Raw genomic sequence first — 11,484 nt, 5'->3', positions numbered from 1 at the left:
GTGGACATTACAAGCACGAGAAATCAAAACCAGGTAAAATAAATAATAACAATGCACCAATTACCTTCTTAATTGCTTACCTTGCGGCACATATATTAATTTGCGAATTGTAGCCGACGTGTTTGCGAAACGTATTCACTTGAAGTAAATCCCCAGGAAGACACCAGTCTTGCGATAACATATCACAAAATGTGGGATTAAATACATGGGTGTTTCATCTACTTTGGTGCTTGAATGCATAAAAGAGCTCCTTGTTAAAAAAAAAAAAAGTTACTGAAACTGTAAGTTTCATGTCGATATTGATGTTGCATGCCTTCAAAGTGGTGTCGTTCTGCAAATGCATTCCAAATGAACAGATCTCGCAAACGCACCGGCTGCAATTCGTAAATTGTAATTTGTGCCGAGAAGTAATTATATAAGCAGATAATTAGCAATATTTTAATTGGTTGAATATGGGTTTCCATTTCTCGTGCCAATAATGCCAACCTTTACGAACAACCTAGATCCAGGACTAGTATTGTGTTATCTCCAATAGACGGTCTTTAAAAATTCTGGAAAGCTTACGAATGATCACACCGGATAAGTGCCACATATAAGCGCTGCAAATTTTGTAGTGTGATTAAAATACTTTGAAGAAATCTTAGAGAAATGCGGAAAATTGTCCCCTAACGCATAAGCATTCTTTGGCTCGGTTGTTACTTCGCTTTCATTTACTTATTTAGCTAGCCTATGCCTTTCCACTCATCGCTACCAATCATCTACTATTATGCCATTATAAGGAATACATTTGTAAATTATGCATATATATAGCGCATATCTTGAATCAAGTCAGGCAAAATGCCATCACAACCAGGGGCGCTATGCAGGATGCGCCGAGTTTCTCGTTCACCCGAGTTTTACCCGAGTTTTCTCGACGGCAGTCAGTGAAGGGAGATAGGGTGAAATGCGCAAACGCTGCAGGCAAAAAAATATGTAGACAGAAAGCCGCGCATGAAAACATGAGCGCACCCTGTGCGGCACGCTGCTTCCACGTTTCAAGCGCAGACGGCTGCACAACGAAGCGCGCCAGCGCCGCATATTGTTATCAATGGATTATCGCTACTTAGCAATACCGCGACTGTCCCGCTGTCTGTCTGCACACTTGCCGTGAGCCGCTTGCCACGCCTTTCCCGGGCGCGTCAAGGCCGTGCCTCCTCTTTCGGGCACTATCTTTCTATCCTCCATCGAATGCGAACATGGTACATGCAGCGCATTCTTGCACCTACACTTTCCCTCATACGAATACGTTAAACTACAACAAATAAAATTACAAACATTTTTATTTCTTTAAGTGTTTCTTTTTCGTTTTGAATGCTAGAAATTTCTGATGACAAACGCAGATCGAGCAAATTATTAAATATTGCTCTTCTTGCCGCCAGTGCCGACGGTGAGGCGAAAGCTTAGAAGCGGATGCATTGAAGCCAGTCGCACGCACGAGGCAGTTCATACGGTTATAAGTCGCCTAGAGGCGCTACAGTGCTATTCTCAAGAAAGTCACTTCTCACCACTCTTTCTCTATTGGGGGAATAGAAACGCAGCGCCGCGGTACGGCTGTTCATCGCAGGTGCTTTAAGGCCCCCGCTTTACCAATTAAAAATGACACACTAGTCATAAATACGGGAGCAACGGCTGTCGCTGCAAGAGGGCGGTGCGTAGTGTCCGTAGTGACGCAGTTCAGTGAAAATGTACCAGTTTATCTTTCTGCGCGAAGCCTCGGCGATGCATTGCGAAGAAGTGCGTGCTTCCCAGCGACACAATTCACCGCTTGTCATCGCTTGCCCAGTGAAAGGGCCTCTGAGCGCATGTACGCAGTATTTGAGTGTTTTCTGCACACCAAGGTGCTTGCGGATTACCCATGCTGGAGCCAGCAGCGATCGCAGAAGGATATCGTAACGACACCGCAGCAATCGCATTTTGTCAGGTAAGAGGGCTCTTGTGTGCAGGTATGACTTCGAAGTGAGGAAGGTGTTGGAACTGTTGAGTGCGCAGTGCTTGTGGTGAAGAAATGCCGTTGCACTGGGTCTAGAAAAGTGAGCGATTCTCGGACGCTAATCGTGTTTACGATGCTGCGGCTCCGATACATCACCGATGACAGAGCAGCCATCTCAAATGACTGCTGCGATACGCACTCCTCAGCATCGTCGTCCCCCTCGGCGCATCGATGCCTTGCAAGCAGCTACAGGGACGTGCCGATAATTATTTACTGTGCGCTACGCCGCCACAATGCAGGCAATGAAACCATGCTGTGGGGCCATCTCAGCCCGAGAAGACATGCATAAGCCAGCGACAGTCAACGCTTTGTTTTTGACGGTGGTGCGCAGTACATCACCGATGACAGTGCGTTGTGCGTGTTTTATGTCGGTTGTGAAGATTGTTGATGCCTCTCAGCTCCGCACCGCGTCGCTGTTGCCGAAAGATAAGTTGGGTGTGGCCCAGCCGTGGTGGGTGCGTGCACAAGAGTTACTTGCCTCGCGCGGGGCGTGACCTCTGGCTTTGATTGACAGGCGAACTCGTGCTAAACTCGTACATCGCGAAACCCCGTCCGAGTTCAACTCGGGAACATGGCGGCGGCAGCAGCAGCTTGTGTCATTGCATCCAGCAGCAGCAAGCGTCAGTATGACAGTCTGGACCCGTTCACGTACATGACCGCCGTGAAGTTTCAGCGCCATTTTCGCCTGTCGAAGACATCAGTGAGCTGGCTGTGTGACGAGCTAGGCGAAGACTCTCGTCTGTGCAGACAGCGTGGCGGGCTTCATTCGCTCACCGTCGAAGAGCAAGTCCTCTGCGCCCTCCGTTACTACGGCACTGGGGAGTTTTCAGGGAAGCGTCGGCGCCGAGCGTTACCTTGGACGTCATCAAACTACTGTGAGCCTCTGTGTCAGAGATGTGTCTGATGCTGCAGTGCGGAATCGGTGGCTGGCTTTCCCGAAGACTGCGGCTGAGCAGGCATTTATAAATGAACGCTACTTACTTCGCGGAAACATTACGAACGTAGTCGCGTGTGTCGACAGAACGTACGTAGGAATTAAGGCACCTTCAATGTCAGCGTTACTGTGCTTAGCATTGAAGGAATGTCTAGACGCACCATATTGCCAAATTTGTCACTTCTGTGTAGCCTAGAGTGAGTGAGTAAAGACTTTATTTGAAAACAAGGTATTCACGGATGACCTTGTTGTTAGGCAGCCACGCGCCCCTGGGCCCGGGCGGCTTCTTCAGCTCTCTCGATGACCTTGGCCTGCAGGTCAGGGTCGGAGCTGAGCAGCACGGCCTCCCACTGCTCAGTACTACTTATTTCGTGATTTGTGTGATTTTCGGCTGGGAACGACCACATAATATGAAATAGATCCGCTTTTTGCTTACAATGCTTACAGGCATTAGGGTATTGGTCCGGGTAGTAGTAGTGATAGGCTACGGGGTTGGGGTAGGTGTTCGTCTGTAGTCTTCTCCAAGCTACTTCTTGTCACTTGTTAAGCGATTTGTGTGCTGGCGGGTACACTGCCCTGGCTAACCTGTAGTGCTGAGTTATTTCCTGGTAACTGACCATGCGATCCCTCCCTGATCCTAGCGTGAGCCGTCCGGGTGCTCGGTTGGCGAGTCCTCGAGCGGCGGTGTGGGCGGCATCGTTGCCGGGTAGGGAGGAGTGTGCTGGCGCCCAAATGATCTGGATTGGTCGTGGGTGTTGGTTGGTGTCTATTATGTGTTTTACGGGAGCTGAGACCCGACCTTTCGCAAAATTGCGGACTGCTGCTCTGGAATCGCTAATAATGTAATGACAATTTGTGGAGGCTTTTGCCAGAGCGATAGCCGCCTCTTCCGCTGTTTCGGAGCTTCTGGTGCGAATTGAACCACCAGCGCGTATTTGACCTGATGAGTCCACCACTGCAAGGGACATACAGTTGCGTTTTATGTATTCTGCTGCGTCGACAGACTAGATCTTTGAAGGCGTGGAATTTCTGATGTAGGGCTTTGGACCGCTCGGCCCTCCTTTCCTTGTGGAATTCGGGGTGCATGTTTTTAGGGAGTGGATTAATTTTGAGATGGCGCCTCTGATCGTGAGGAATGTCTACTTTAATGCTTTGCATCGACTCGTAGTTGATGCCGAGATTCTGGAGGATGTTTCGCCCGGCGGCACTCTGAGCTAACCTTTCGTATTGAGATATAAGGTGCGCTTCTATAAGTTCATCTAGGGTGTTGTGCACACCTAGGGCTAGCAATTTAACGTTGGCCGTTCTTATAGGTAGCCCAAGAGCCTGTTTATAGGCCCTCCGGATAATTCCCTCTATTTTCTCTCTCTCAGCCGCTTTGAGGCAGAGGTACGGGGTGATGTAGGTGATGCGGCTGAGAACGAAGGCTTGTACCAACTTTATGAGGTTGGCTTCTTTCATGCCAGAGTGTCGGTTGGCAATTCTTGAAATGAGTCGCATCGTCTGCTGAACGCATGCTTCCAGTTTATGAATTGTGTTTCCATTGCGCCCGTGAGCTTGCATGAAGAGGCCTAGTACACGGATGGTGGTCACCACCGGGATCGCGCCTCCTCCGGCTCGCACAGTGATTTCTGGGGATGGCGCAGTGTCGGATTTGCGGTTTGTAGGGCCTCTGAGTAGGAAGAGTTCTGATTTTTGCGGGGAGCAGGCGAGGCCTTTCTCGTAGGCTTCTTAAATTTTGTGTTAACGACATGACACATGCGGCAGCCTACGATATTGACTTTTTCGCTGGTTGCTGACTTTTTGCCGATTGTTCTACTTATCTGTCAGGGTGCCTTAAAAATGGCTCACTTTTTGGGGAAAGAGGTTAATGAAGTATAAATAGATAAATTGATATCACAGATTGTGTGAAGTACCCTGTGAATGCTAATCTCATAAAGAACTTGGAGTTCTTTATGAGATTACTTAATACTTAGTACAAGTTACTTAGTATGCATAATGCTGAATTTTGGTCATGCGTCATCTATCGGCCGCACTATGAAACAGCAAGGCATTGCACAATTCGTTGCAGTGCGAGATGCGGGTGTTGCGCCATGCCGGTTGTGCCTATGCGTTTATGGCAAAATGAAAATGCATTGAGAATCTTAGTGTGCTGGCTTGCATGAAGAAAATACTTCAGAGTGGTTGCTGTGTTCTCTGTTGGTGCATGTGCCAGAGGTTCAGTGCATATTCTTTTTTTTTGGGGGGGGGGCAGCGTTGTTCTGGGTGGAGGAATCGTATATTTTCGTCTCATAATGGGGCTCTAATTCTTCAGCAGTAGAACAATGGAGATCCAATGCTCTGCAGAACTCGGTGTGCGTGTAGATGTCATGAACCACCAAGGCAAAATTACATATCGGGAGAAATGTGGTGCAAATGCCAATGAAAAGTGGGTATTTAACCCGCCATGATAAAAATAGAGATTGCAGACTGAATAGACCTTTCCTACAGCTTTAGAGCAATGATTACACAAAACGTGACATGCTCAAACGTGTAAAAGCTTGCCGCAATGCCAAAGTAGGATGAGTGAAATGCAGCATATTTTGGCATTGAACATGTCTTGTAACTGCTATTTTTATTGTAAGCCTCGCTGTCACACCTTTCCCTCCGGCACTCCCTTTACTGAAACACAGCACTGTCTTTCCATTGGTGTCATGATGATGATGGTAACGGCAGCAGTAAGGCTGGTTAATGTTTGCCCCTTTGATTCCTGCGAGTTGAGTGGTACAGAATATGGCACGTGCATACACCTGTGCAGCAAAATTTTATGCTTGTGGTGATTTGTTGGAGAGCTAATTCGTGTTGGGACATTTCAAAGATGTGTGCAATTGTGGCCTAATAACTAGAGCATTGGTGAGATTGAAGACTGGGTGTATTGCTATAGAAGCTTGAAGTGGAATTGCACAACAATTCGACGGGGCACAAGAGAAATACACAAAGCAGAACGCCCTGCTGTGTGTGTTACTCTTCTTTGTGTGCCGTCGAAATGTTTCGCGATCCAACTTCAAACAGAGCATTGGGCTTCTTTGGTGCAGGATCGAGGAAGTGTGAGGTATTTGACAACATGCCAGTGCCTTGCCACACAATTATGGAAGTCAGAAGGTTTGCAAACAAAGCTTTGCTTTCAAATCCACCTGCTCATGTAATACAAGCACTGATTGAAAGAACCGTCATACAAAAATAGTGGTGAAATAAATGGCCTTTGAAAAGTGTAATTTTCATGTTGACACTAATGACATAATAGGTGCCTTACCGAACTCGACAATTGTACTGGACAGAGCAGTTTGTTTCCTATGTGAAGCACAAGCTTCCATTACATGCCGTACAGTTAACCAAGCTCAGTTTGTTTTAACGTGGTACACAACATTCACTGTAATCGGTTTTTGATTCTAAAGAAGTGCCAAACACCGCCTCTTTTTCAAGGATGTCATGGGAATAATTGGCGAGACCTTTTTACAGCCCCTCATAATGGAAGTGTGGCCAGCAAGCTTTGCTTGGGTGTCTTTATAGATTTCTGTTCCTGATCACGGTGTGCTATCAAGTTGCTAAAGTCTATGCAACCAGGGCAAGTAATTACATGATTCTATTGTCGGATACAACTTTAGGAGGCCGCAGAATCTGCAATTGAACGGCAGGTGAACACAAGCCTGCACCAATGGGCACACACTCTACACTGACGTCGTATCGCCGGACACACTAACACCCGCTCGTGGGAGAGGGACTATTTCTTTAGACGTGGAGGCAATCGGCTGCTGCGCTATGGTCATCTGGGCGGGGCCTCTCCTGTCTTGTGAAGTTGTATCCGACTAGAGAATGCCGCTTTTCATACAACACAAAAGGACAAAGTGTACAATTATATGGCCTATGAAATGGATACATCACAAACGAGCTATGCAAAGGCCTAAGCTGTGTGAAAATTAGTACATGCAAATATATGACATTGTTAAAGAATATGTGGTACCGAACATGCATGTATTGGCAAGTTTATATTGGTGAGTGTTGCATTCATATACACAGTCCATAGGTGATAGCATTATTAAGCTCATGCCGTTTCCTGTCTTATCATTGGGAAATACACACACCGTTCATCTTGTGGCTAATCAACACCCACTGTATTCTTGCACATAAAAAGAACAAACCGCACAATGACGTATGTGCTGCAATAGTGTCTTATTCATTTACACGGCCCAAGAGTGGCACAGGTTGTCTTACGTTTTTGCCCATTTTGAAGAGACATCAAGTGCATGTTACAATTGTCCGAATATGCACAGCACAATGTTTACTGCAATAACTTTATTCATGCTCTTGAATAACAAACAAAGTGATAAACTGAAAGCTCCTTTATAAGGTGTGTTCTGGGGGCTCGACTGGAGAGCAGTGAGGGCAGTTATACTACTGTTGCAGAGCAGCCCTCTTGACCTTGCCACACTCAAGAGCACATGCCTGGCACTCGCCTACTGCCACCAAGCGGTTGAGTGCCTCCAGCAGCAGAATGTTTTGCTGCAAAAAAAAAGTGGATTGCTGAAATGAATCAACCGTATATAAACCATCATTTACAAAGAAAAATGCTCATTGCACTATTAGCACTGAATGCCCTTAAAGGGAAGCTGAAGAGTCTGTCGAATTCAATAACATGCTCATATACGGATGCGGGGACCTTATAAACCATGTAGGTAAAATTTGGGGTTTTTTTTTCAATTAGGAGCGACGTAATCGTCGGCTAAAATTGCGCTGTAGCTCCGCCCCCCGTCGAATGCCGCGCGCTGCTGCTGACGCTGGCGATGCGAGCGGAGACCGGAAACCGCGGTGTTGTGACGTCAACTCTAGTGTTTCGTTCCTTCGCAGCGTCCGCGACCGTGCCTGACCGCGCTTGTTTCTGCGTGCGTGCCATCGCAATCTGCTTCGATCGGCCCTGCATTCCTTTGTTGATGCGTGTGCCTGTATGTAGAGTGGTAGTCAACGTGCGTGGTAGTCAACGTGAGTGGTAGTCAACGTGAGTGGTAATCAACGTTAGTGGTAGTCAACGTGGTAGTCAACAGATGAAGGTCACTACACGTACTGCATGAACCGGGAAGCTTTTCACGCGTTTAAACCGTCTTTGTAGATTGCCGACAGCTTTGGACAGCGCACAAATGCCGACGATCGCATCCTGGCTTACGTTCCACGAGGAGGCATGCAGGAACACAACACTACAGTTGTTTGACCGGAAACGAGCTCACTAGATCGGCGAAAGATCGGCGAGATCACTAGATCGCTTTGCAAAAAAAACACACTCACCAAAGATCATTTCCAACACGAGGAGATCCCAAGACTTTGCTTTCGTTCGCGTCGAAAGCACTGCTCGCACCAGCATCGTTTGCTTCTTCGAGAGGCCGGCTCTTCGCAATCGGCACGTACATGTAGGGAGTAACGCCGAACTTCTCAGAAAAACGCAGTCTCTCTAAATTTTCCATTACCGTCTCAGAGAAACAGCACCAAACTACCTGGCGCCGCGCTTCATGTGTAGTGGCAGCGGTCGGTTGCTAGTGTTGACGTCACGAAGCGCCCGACCAATCACGGGCGGAAACGAGACGCACGAGCTGGGCGTGTCCGCTGCTGCACTTTTCAACGAAATAAAATATATTTGCGCTTTCTTTCGCTCAATTTCGATATTCGAATACGGAGGGTTGAAAACCAATATGTACAGATGTTCACTCATTTTTTCTGGAAAACCTTTCAGCTTCCCTTTAAATGTGGAAACCTTTATTGTATGTTTAATAGAACAATTTGTCGGGACAAGGTTGCTTTAGTTTTCATAACTGGGGTTGTTTTTTCAGAGCCAATTGTAATGTTTATTAGTGTGCCAGCAGCTGAGCTGTCGTCGCACCTTCACGAGTCTCTACTGTCAGCACCACAAACCTATTTTTGTTCACTGCAAAACGAATGCCGCTCCCTAAAATCCCGTCTTATGCGAGCTGATTGCATCCTTTGCCTACAAACATCATATTTTTGTCCCATTACGCAATTTTCTACCATCCTCGGCTGCAGTTCTCTCTCCTTGACATCCATTCTGTCACGCTTACGTAATCACCCGTTATGAATTGGCCACAAGTGAGTGAAGGCGTGCATGGCCGGCCTGGCGATTTCATTTTTTTTTTCTTAATCTCAACTAGCATATCAGTTGCCACGGTTTACTACGCCACTGTCTTCCTGCCTTAATGCTATCTCCAACAATTTTTGTTACTTCGCTTTCTGCACAGTCCTCGACTTCTGATGTTTCTTTGTTACCCTCCAGGTTTATGTCCCATATTGCATAACCGGTAGAATGCAATGATTCTCAACATTTTTCAAGGATGTCGGTAACGTGGCGATCACGATTCGGTAATGCCTCCCATGTGCTGTTCAACCCATGAAATTTTTGTATATGTTTCCTGCGTTATATCAGTACCTGCTATTGATATTTCACCTGGATAAAGATACTCTTCCATAGATGCTGCGGGCTGAATGCCACTGGTGAATTTCTGTTATCTCACCAAGTTAGTTATCTCACCTTTATCTTTTCCATATTTTCGCGGGCCTACGTGCATGTAAAAGCACGAACACTCATTGGTTCTCAATGCATTTTTTAAACTTCTGGACATTCAGTTCGTTACTACGAAAGTGATTTAATCCATGCACTATTATTATGGTGAATATGAAACAGTAGAAATATACTTATCTGAAGTTTGGCGATGTCTCCTTCACTGTGTTGGTAGCGAGATCAATCTTTGGCACCACCTCCTTGTCACATCGTAGCTATATCGGCTGTCTTCCTTTTGCGCACAATATGCAATATTCGTGACGCTCGCAGTCACACAGAGGTGAGGAACTCGGCGCACTCACAGAAGCAGCACCGGATAAGTTGTTTGTTCAGGATTGTGCCGTGAACAGTAGGTGCGCGTTACGATCTGTAAAATCGCCGAAGCTATTGGCAGTCTTTCGGGGTGCACGGAAAGATTGCTCACGGAGGAACAGAACTATCCAAGAAATAGTGGTCATCGTCGAGCCTGATCACTACGTCGCGCACTTGAAGCTCGTTGCACGAGTTTTTGGACACTGGTACTCTTCGATGTTCAGCCACCATGCTCGCCCGGTGAATGTATGTGATGACGCCACCACAGCGTTCCCTCGTGGTATAATGCAAAGCGTACTAAATTACAAATTAGTCTAATACACATTCAGTGTACAGCTTGTAAGCTTTAAAATACTTTTAAATCACGTTAAACTAACTAATAATATTGTACTAAATCTATATGTTTTATAACTCGCTTGTGCATGTAATGCACTCGGTGGAACGACAAACAAGTGAAAGAAGGCACGACCATGCACCGACGGTATAATCACGTGAGCCCCAGTTTGTCGACCGCCCAGAAGGCAACGCCATAGGAATGATAGCCACCCAGAGTGAATCTAGATAAGCCAATGAAACTGTAGGCTTGTCGAAAGATAAACTGTGTCTCGGTACCATTTGTGCTTTCATCTTGGGGGGTCGCCAGAGCTCGGGGAGTTCCCGAGTTTCGCCAAACTCGGCGCATCCTGCATAGCACCCAGGTCTTTTTTTTTTTTTTTTTTGCCACAGCATAGCTTTCTTTCTGTTTTGGTTTTTTATACGACCTTGACGTGGCGACACCGTCATCACCAGTTTTTTTTAGCCCTATCAATCCTCTCCGATTACGCTATCATAACTGATATTCTTTAACCTCTGTAGTTTCATTTTTTACGGCCTTGACGCGGCGACAGCGACATAACCAGTTCTTTTTATGATCTTTTTCTAAGGCTACCTATTATCTACTGTTACGCTAGCATAAACATTACACGGGATAATTTGCTTCTTTTCCTTGTTTGTTATGACCTTGGCGAGGCGGCGGCAACGTAACCCTTTTTTCATTTATTATTATTTTTTCTACCGCAACCAATAATCTACTCCTTCGCTATTATAACCATTACGTGTGTTAGCATGATCTATTTTGCATTCATTTGGCAGATATAAGACGTCACGGGAAAGAGATATTTTCTTGGGTATTCACCAAAGAATGCTTGCGCATTATTCTAGGAGTGTAGGAAACTAAGGAAATTGAGAGAACCTTCTTACTGTCCTCCTGACTTCATCAAGGTGTGATGTAAACTGAGGCCGAGACAACTTTCACTTCGATAAATGTAATGAGGCTTACACAGGCATCTGCCTGCCAGGCTGTTGTCCACTTCGAATCGAGGTCAGAAGTATTTTATTTCTAACGTTACCAGTCACTTACTATTGCAATACTATAACCATTCTGTGTCTTAAATTTACCCGTTATACATTAATCTTGTAGATATAAAGCATCACGGGACAGTGAGATGTTTCTGGGGTGCTCGCCAAATAATGCTTACGTACGCTGCGGTCCATGATTCTAATCTCTTTGAGAAGTACCTTTTCCCCCTCTAATGGTGCTAACCATCTGCGATTACACTTTTATAATAGTTA

Source organism: Dermacentor andersoni, chromosome 7, assembly GCF_023375885.2.
Source record: "Dermacentor andersoni chromosome 7, qqDerAnde1_hic_scaffold, whole genome shotgun sequence".
NCBI classification, from domain to species: domain Eukaryota; kingdom Metazoa; phylum Arthropoda; class Arachnida; order Ixodida; family Ixodidae; genus Dermacentor; species Dermacentor andersoni.
Note: the sequence above shows the minus strand (reverse complement) of the source record.